Source organism: Lemur catta, chromosome X (genome assembly GCF_020740605.2).
Source record: "Lemur catta isolate mLemCat1 chromosome X, mLemCat1.pri, whole genome shotgun sequence".
NCBI classification, from domain to species: Eukaryota; Metazoa; Chordata; class Mammalia; order Primates; family Lemuridae; genus Lemur; species Lemur catta.
Window position 1 is genome coordinate 62538132 of NC_059155.1, and position 9634 is coordinate 62547765.

Sequence of the window (9634 nt, forward strand, 5' to 3'; positions counted from 1 at the left end):
TAGGAGAAGGGGGTACTGGGGAGCATGCATTTCGTTTCAAAATGCATCAGTCAGAGACGGGGGGTGGAGGGAGGGGATGGGTGTATGCCTACATGATGAGTGCGTTGCGCACCGTCTGGGGAATGGTCATGCTTGAAGGTGCTGACTCGGGGGAGGTGGGGGGGAGGGGATGGAGGTATGACTACATGGTGAGTGACAGGCGCACTGTCTGGAGAATGGACATGCTTGAGGCTCTGTCTCAGGGGGATGGGCGGGACACGGACAATGTATATAACCTGAGCTTTTGTACCCCCATGAAGAGCTGAAATTAAAAAAAAAAAAATACATCAGTCGAAGTAAATCTCACTGTTGGAAGGCTCCTTATATTTAGTAAAAATCAATAGACTAATGTGTCCATACCATATTTCCTCATGAGCAAGCTTTCAAGTTTCCTGTGGGCCTTTCCCCAGGCCCCCTATCAGAACTCACATTTTCCTTTCGATGCACTGTACTACTGGAAGTCCAGTCATGCGGGAGAGTGTTACATCACTCAGTTCATCTCAGTGCCGTAGGCATAGACCTTACCTCTAATTCTACAAAGGGCACCTCTTTTGCCCTTTCTGGTTAACCCCTCTCCTCTTAGACGTTAAAGTACAAGTGGTAATACGGATTTTTTTTTTCCTTTTCAATGATAAAGAAATGCTGTCAAACTATTTTGAAAGTGTTTGCAAAAATGGTGTGGGGATATCACAGAATGATGTTAGAGAATGTCCAGGTATCTGTATATCTTAGTCTGGGATTTCCCAAAAGCAGAACCTGAGAATAAGGCTTGGGTGTAGAGAATTTACTTGAGACCTATCTTAGTCCATTCAGGCTTCTATAACGAATTGCCATAGACTGGATAACTTATAAACAATAGAAATTTAGTTCTCATAGTTCTGGAGGTTGGAAGTCTGAGATCGGGGTGCCAGCATGTTTGGGTTCTGGTGAAGGATTTCTTCTGAGTTGCAGATGGCTGACTTCTTGCTGTGTCCTCACATGGTAGAATGGCAAAGGTCTCTCTGGGGTCTCTTTTATAAGGGCACTAATTCCATTCATGAGAACTTCGCTCTCATGACCCAATCATCTCCTCAAAGTCCTCACCTCCTAATACCATAATATTGGGGGGTACGATTACAACATATGAATTTTGGGACGACATAAACATTCAGACAATAGAAAGACCTGATCCAAAGACATAGGAGAGAAAGGTGTGTGTGTGTGTGTGTGTGTGTGTGTGTGTGTGTGTGAGTGAGAGAGAGAGGGGGGCGGGGAAAGTAAATCAAGAAAGAATGAAAAGCCAACGAAAAGATGTTATTGAGTTGGCTCCTACTATAGACTACTTGCACTTGACTGTGCAGGATTCTCCCAGGAGACTTACAAAATGCATCTCAGAACTGTCTGTCCAGGGCACAAAGGAGAGAGCCTTCATTTTTCAGTTTCCAACCCCATCAGCCAAGGTTGGATCTATGGGTGTTCTCATTCCTACACCCACTTCCTGTTTGTATTTGCATGAGGGCCAAGTGTGTTCATCTGAGTGCCTCATGCTGTGCTGTCACAGAAGCCTCAGTGCAGGAAGAAGAGTAGCTTGTGGCAAGACCCTGTCAGGTTGCATTGGTGTGAAGCTGCTGGCTACCGTAGCACAGAAGACATGACCAAAACACTGTACCAGCCTTTCTTGGGATGCTTCATTAGTTAGGAAAAGCAAGCTTCTCCTCAAGCCTAGAGCCATCCCTACTTTGGAAAATTATTTTTGTTAACTCATAAGGACCCCATTAGAAATTTACCTCCTAGAAATTTCCCAAAGTTATCACAGAATCACCCATAATATGAAAAATATTCCATTTGTTTCCATGCCAAACAATATTCTACATAATCTATACAAGGAAACATCTCATTCACTGTTGATGAATTCATTATTACTTTTCATTAATCAGAATTATTGTCCATACCAGTGAGAGAAACATGATTCAAATGTGCCAAGGCAAAGATAATAGAAGGGGAACTTTCATGGTTTACATAATAGTTGAGAAGTCTTAGGATAAAATTGACTTCAGGCTCAGCTATATCCAAGGTCTCAAATGATGCTACCTCTCTCCCCTCTTTCTCTCTTCCTTTTTTCCATGTCTTGGCTATCTTTCTGTGCTATCCTTTGCATGTTGACTCCATTCTCTGATGCTACAAATGGATGTGAAAGATGGCCAATGGCAGCCCAATCCTTTCAACCTCATAGCTTATGACTCAAAGCCTTGTGTAAGTACCTCTTCGGCCCTTAGCCCAATCACTATGGGAAGAAATATAGGATACCATGATTAGCAAGTTGTCTTAGTCTGGTTCAGGTTGCTATAACATAATACCCTAGACTGGGTAACTTATAAGCCACATAAATTTACTTCTTACAGTTCTGTGGGCTGGGAAGTCCAAGATCAAGGCACCAGCAGATTTAGTGTCTGATGAGGGCTGTTCCTTATAGACAGTGCCTTCTTTCTGTGTCCTTCTCACATGGTAGAAGGAGCATGGCAGCTCTGTGGGGTTTCTTTTATAAGGAGCCCATTTTATAATCTCATTCATGAGGGTAGAACCCTAAGGACCTAATCACATCCCAAAGGTCCCACCTCTTACTACCATCACCTTGGTGATTAGGATTCAAAGTATGAATTTTGGAGGCACACAAGCATTCAGACCATAGCACAGGCCTGGGTCAAAGGCCACTCTTGTGGCCCAGACAATGTTCTGGGGTTGTCAGTCCCATCAGAATCAAGTGGGCCAAGAGTTACAGGTCCCAGTAGAAAGAGATGTGCCAGGCATATAAAAACAGACATCCACTGTTTTCTCATGAGTAAAGCTTCTAGCTATGCCTTCCTTTTCAAGCAACAAAACTTTGTATTTTTGCTTTTTTATAAAATTCTTTATACAAATGCATAAAAGCATTTATTAGTCTCTTATTATTATGCTTTTTGGTCTTCCTTACATTTTCTCTCTCCTCCTGACCTTCTGTATTCCTTTTACATTTTTGTCCCCACAGATAATTCACATTAACTGAGTATGTATAATTGTTGCACATTTTTTCTTCATGCTCATGGAATCACAACAAACATACATATGCATATTACATATACCCCAAAATGAGGATTAATTTTGCCCCCTAGGGGACATTAGGCAATATCTGTAGATATTTTTGGTTTACACAACTAAAGGGATGCCACCAGCATGTAGTGGTAAAGGCCAGGGCTGGTGCTAAACATCCTATAGTGCACCAGGCAGTCCCCTGCAACAAAGAATTATCCTGCCCAAAATGTCAACACTGCAGAAGTTAAGAAATCCTAACATATGTACATGCACATACATTTTGGTCACTGTTTATAAAATTGGGATAATATTAAACCCACTTTTCTGTATTTTGTTTTTCTCACTCCATAATACCTTGTTTAAATAACTGAAAATCAACCGGTATAACATGAATTAACTCTGCATAATGGTTGCTTAATATTTCATCATGTGGTTGTAACCTAATCTATTTAACCATTCACCTACTGATGAATATTCACTTTGTTTTCTGTTTGGGGGAGGTTTCTTTTGGCCACTTCTTCCTTGTTTTTTGTTTGGAGATCCCTGAAGCAAACCCTGAGAGAAGAGTTTAAGTGTAATAGTTTATTCTGAAAGTGAAGGGAACACCAGTAGGAGAATGGAAAAGTGAGACAGGGAAAGGAAGACAGCCCGTGAAGGGTGCTTTATCCAGACTTCTATCACCGTGGACAATTGGAACTTAATCCTGTTGGAAAGCAGAGAAAATGTGCTTCAGGACTTTTCTATCCAAGGGTCAAAGTTGTGGGCCACTCTTAGGGAGTACAGGTGTATCAAAGCAGGCTTCAGCAACAGTTTCAGGCAAATAAATGCATGCACTGCCCGTCAGAAGGCAGGCTGGTGGGCAATGATGCAAGAAGGAGAGCAGATAGGGGCTGGGCACTGGTGACATCTGCCATAACCCTTGAAATACACATCTTTATTTATAGTACTCTTATTTCTGTGGGAAAGTCTTTTAATAGAGGGATTGCTAGGTGTATTATTCATGGTTCTCCAGAGAAACAGAGCTAATAGGATATATATTAAATAAAATTAAAACTTAAATATTGACATATCTTTATATAAACTTTATATATATATGAGAGAGAGAAAGAGAAGAGTATAAAGAATTGACTTACATGATTATGGGCGCTGAGAAGTTCCATGATCTGCCGTCTGCAAGCTGGAGACCCAGGATAGCCAATCTGAGTCCAAAGGCTTGAGAACCAGGAGAGCCTATGGTGTAAGTTTCAGTCTGAGGACTAGAGAAGACCAGTGTCCCAGCTCAAGCAGTAAAGCAGAGAGAGTGAATTCTCCCTTCCTCTGCCATTTTGCTCTATACAGGCCCTCAAGGGATGGGGTATGTCAACTCACACTGGGGAGGGTAATCTGCTTTACTCAGTTTTCTGAATCAAATGCTAATTTCACCCAGAAATACCCTTGTGGACACACCAAAAACAATGTTACACCAAATATCTGGACACTCCTATGGCCCAGTCAAGTTGGCACATAAAGTTAACCACCACACTGAGTTAAAGTATATATTTATATTAATTTCAATAAAAGCTACCCGATTGCTTTCCAGAGTAACTGTCATAATTCACATTTCCACCAGCAAATTTTAAAAGTACTCTTTTCCCCAACATACCTGTCAGCAACAAAGTGTTACGACCCTTCAAAATTTTTTCCAGTTTTCTAAGTGTAGCATGATATCTTGTTATTTACAAAGGTTTTATCCTGACTGGTGTTTTTGTCCCTTGGCCAAATGAATTTACCCTCCTGAAAACATCTCTTCAGTTTTGTGGGTTTTTTTCCTTTTTGACAATTTTTAAGAGAGCTTTGTGTGTTATTTATACTAACCCACCATCTGTGCTCTGTGTTACAAGTATTTTTTTTTTTTTACCGGCCAAGTTTCATTTATTTCTTGACATAAGATCTGTACAGCTCTCATACATACAGCAGGAAACACACTTGAGTTTCACAATAGCATCTGGCTGTGCTTCCCATTATGATACAGCAAGTACAAGTTCATTTGGAAATGTACATTTATGCCCCTCATATAAATTAAAGTTGACTACACTGTGATTTGTGACAGCAAAAGCATGATTGGATGTTCCATGACTTCTGTTTAATAAAAATGTATCCAATCATTTAAAAACGGACATTTGGGGAATGGGTCAGTATCCAAAATATTTGTCATGTAAAATTTAACCATTTACTTTTTAAAAAAATAATCTTCGAACTTTAAACCTTTGTTATTGAGTTGTTTTATGGATATACATTATGGTAGCAAGAAACTAATTTACTATAGGCTGTATTTTTTGGCAACTTGGCTAATTTTAAAAAACATTTCATAAAGTAATAACTGTACTTTCATTACAAGAAAATAGCTAAATGAAATCTTTTCTTTCCACCTTTAATATATGAGGTTACTTTTAGACATCCCCCCCAAAACAATCAGTCTAAGACATACTTAAATGTTTAATTCAAACCTATATTTGTAGTTTCTAAAATGTTGATCCACAAACCACTTTGTTACACAGATGTACCGATAAAAACAAAACGCCGAGAGAATCATTGGCATCCCTATAAAAGGAATGGTCCCTTTTCTAACATTCTTTAAAAATATACATTTTACAATCCTTACAGCTCAACAAAGGTGGTAGTGTAATATAAATACACTGGTTTGTTCTGCTCTCCTCACTCCTGAATGAATGTCCACAAACCTGTTATAAGCCTTCTCTTTTTTGGATTTCTCCAGTGCTTTGTCCATTGTTTTCTCGCTTTCCCCTCGACATTTGGGACAGTACCGCTTGCCCTTTGGTTATGGTTGAGGCCCACACACGAGAAGTGGAACCACTCAATGGGGCACCTGTCGTTGTCACAGCCGATCATCTCTCCATAGGGGACCTGATTGTGCAGACAGTGCAGTTGATGGGCAGGTCTGTGGGGGATGCTTCTCTCTCTGCCTTGGCCTTGGAGTGTTTCTTTTCCTTTATGGTTTTTGCTTTCTTCTCCTTAGACATTCCTGAGGTGATGCCGCCGTGGTCATGATTATTAGACGCATTCTCTTGATTCTCGTTGTTGCGCTGTTGCCGGGATCTGTTGTTATTTGGCTTTTCTGCCTGTGTGATTGTCTCATTCTCTGACTTGTCTTGGCCGGCTTTGCGGCTGTTGCCAGTGGCGTCGCCCACCTCCTGATGCGCCTCGAAGAGGTCCACGTGACTGTCCACCTGTCTGGCCCGGTTCTCAACCAGCTCCACCATCTGGCTCACGATCTGGATCTTCTCGTCTCCCAGCTCCTGGCTCTGAATCAGGGCTCTCTGAATGCACTGTAACATTCGCCTCTTCTGGGTGCCATCTGTCTCTCGTTTAAACTTCTCATAATAGTCATCCAACTCCTTCGGGATTTCTTGGTATTTTGCGTCGATCTCCCACATCAGTGAAACATTTCTCTGCAAGTCGAAAGGCAGAGACTCGATGGAGTCCAGGTAGTCCTCCACATAGTTCACCAGGCCGACCTCCTCCCGGTTGGCAGGGCTCAACATGGTTCACCCTGGAAGTCCCTGGTGACTCTGAATGGCTTTCGTCTTCCTCCACTCCCCAGCCTCCTCAGAAAATAGCACCGCAAAATGCAAAGCCCTTGCTCTCCCGGCGACCTCCTCCCCCGTACCCACGCGGGATTCGGCCTTGGCCAGGTGTATACATCTGTCCAGGTGCAACGGACCCCGTCGCCTGCAGGCAGGGGCCCACAAGTATTTTTTCAAGTCTATCGTTTATCTATCAAAACTTTGTTAAAATATTTTTTGTAATACAGAAGTTTTATGGAACATTTTCTGGATGTGCTGTATTTTGTTGAATCAAAGATGTCAAGACCCACTATTATGTACCACTAAAAATAAAAAAGCACTGCCAATTATATTGATTCAATGTTTTCTCATGAATTCAAATTTTAGTTTGTACTTATAGAAGGAACTCTTTCTGATCCTTAATATTGATGTTGTAATTTTGTGGCACTCTGAAGAATACCGGGTTTTGTTAGCGTTACCTACTTGACTCATTCTCTTATTTTTCCTCTATTTAATTATGCTACCTGGAAGTTTAGCATCAGCTTCTGTTCAGAGGTAGCAGGAAGTTTCTGAAACATTGAATTTAGGCTCCTTAACAATAGTGCCTCATGGATTGGTCACAGTGCCTCTGATACTTTTGAAATGTCTTTTATCTCTTTCAAGAAATTTGGCAACATATCCACAAAAAGACTTGTACAAGAATATGCATAACAGCCTTATTTACAATACCCAAAACCAAAAATAACCCAATATTTATAAAGAGGAGAATAAATAAGCAAATTGTGATATGTTCATACCATGGAACACATCTCAGCAATAGGAAGGACTGATACATGCAATAAGGTGAATGAAGCTCAGACATTATGCTAAGCAAAAGAAATATAATAGAAAATAGCACATACTTAATGATTCCACGTATGTGAAATTCTAGAACAAGCAAAATTAATCTATGGTGAAAAAAAAATGGAGAACAGTGGTTCTGAATTACCTGGAGGGGGAAGAAAATGAATCGACTGGAAAGAGAGAGACAAGAACTTTCTGAGCTGATGGACATGTTCTATATCTTCATTATGATGTGGGTCACACAAATGTGTCCATTGTCAAAGTTGAACAGTTAATATTTGGACATCTCAATACATGTGAAATTTACCTTAAAAAATAATTGAGTGGGAGGTAAAGAGTGGGTGAGGGTATAGATTAAACAAAAGGGTAGGATGTTGATAATTGTCGAGTCCTTTGTGCAAGGATACTCATTGTACTATTCTATTTCCTTTGCAAATGTTCGAAATTTTCTACAGTAAAGTTTTGCTAAACTGGCAAAAATGAGTTAAAGACAAATATGCACTGAATTCTAAATTCAATAATATTTTTAACTATAATCATATGAGAGCTGGTATAACCACAGAGTTTTTTCTAGGCAGAAAATTGAGTGCTAAACAATTAGGAGACAGTTGTTTTGATCCCTTCTGCCCTTGTGAGAAGGAAGGGCAGAGTAAAGAATGAAACAAGAGAATCTCAGTCTGCAGCAATCAGACCATGTTATTTCAACTGTTCAACTTCTTCTCAGGAAGATAGAAATATCCAGCTGAGATATTACCAAACTTATTTATGTCTTCATCAAACCCACTTCACAGCAATACCCTGTGTGTATAATTAATAAATATTAATTTATGTTGATGAAAAAAAAATTTGGCAATTTCTAGAGTCTCTGCTGCAGAGCTTGATGTTGATAGGCAATATTTTCCCACATATCTCAATTGCAAAATGTAATGGAATTTCATCCACTTGTGAGCTTTTTCCTTTCTGGTCCCATAAAGCACCTGGTTGCTGCTCTGCATGAAGTATGGCATTGGTGGTTATTCCTCCAGATGGTGATGATCATTTGCTTCTCTAATACCAAAGTCCTGTCCCTATACTGTTTCTATGCTTCAATAGTTTATAAATAAATTAAATCAAAGAATGACCTCTCTGTCTTATTTCATTTGTTTAAATTTCTCTTGCTCATAGACATTTTTAAAATGAATAGTTTAGATTTTACCTTTTCTCCTTCCCTTCCCACAATATTTTTGGTGCATTAGCTTTATTGAAATATAGTTCACATGCCTTATGATTCACCCACTTAATGTGTACAATTCAATGGTTTTTAGTATATTTACAGAGTTGTACATCCGTCACCACAATCAGTTTCAGAGCATTTTTATCACCCTTAAGAGAAACCCTCATACTCATTAGCAGCCACTTCTTAGTTCCTGGAACTCCCAGTCCTACATAGCCACTAATGTATTTTCCACCTCTCTATATTTGCTTTTCTGGATGTTTCATACAAATAGAATCACATGGTATGTGCCTTTTGTGACAGGTTTCTTTCACTTAGCATGTTTTTAAGGCTCGTCCATATTGTTGCATGCATTAGTATTCCACTCCTTTTTATTGCCACATAATATTTCTTTGTATAGATATACCACACTTAATTCAGGCATTTGTCAGTTAATGGCCATTTGTGTTGTTTCCACTTTGGGGCTATTATGAATAATGCTACTATGAACATTCATGTCCAAGTTTTAGTGTAGACGTGTTTTTATTTCCCTTGTGTGTACACCTGGGAGTAGAATTGCTGGATCATATGGTAATTATATGTTTAATCTTTTAAGGAACTGGCATCTCACAAGATGTTCAAGGTAATACCTTTACAGAAGGCAGCAGAAAGAAAGGAATAATACGGTGAGGGTGTTTAGGGGGCAATTAGGATCAATATGAAAAAAGACATCTGATGAACACATCATTCCTTAAATAATGATTGAGCATCTGCCATCTGCTAAGTGGTGGTCTAGGTGCCAGGGCCACTGTAAGAGGGAATAGACAACAGATAAATTAGGAAATAAATAAATGATAGTTTTAGCAAGTGAAAAATGCCAAGAAGAAAATAAAACAGGATAGTATGATGGGGGAGGATGATCGGGAAAGGACTTTCTAAGGAAATGTCT

General features: G+C 39.7%; 1 pseudogene; it reads right to left on the reverse strand.

Annotated features, from left to right (window-relative positions):
- Positions 1-5731: 5731 nt before the first annotated feature.
- Positions 5732-6629, reverse strand: LOC123628274 (annotated as a pseudogene).
- Positions 6630-9634: the final 3005 nt, after the last annotated feature.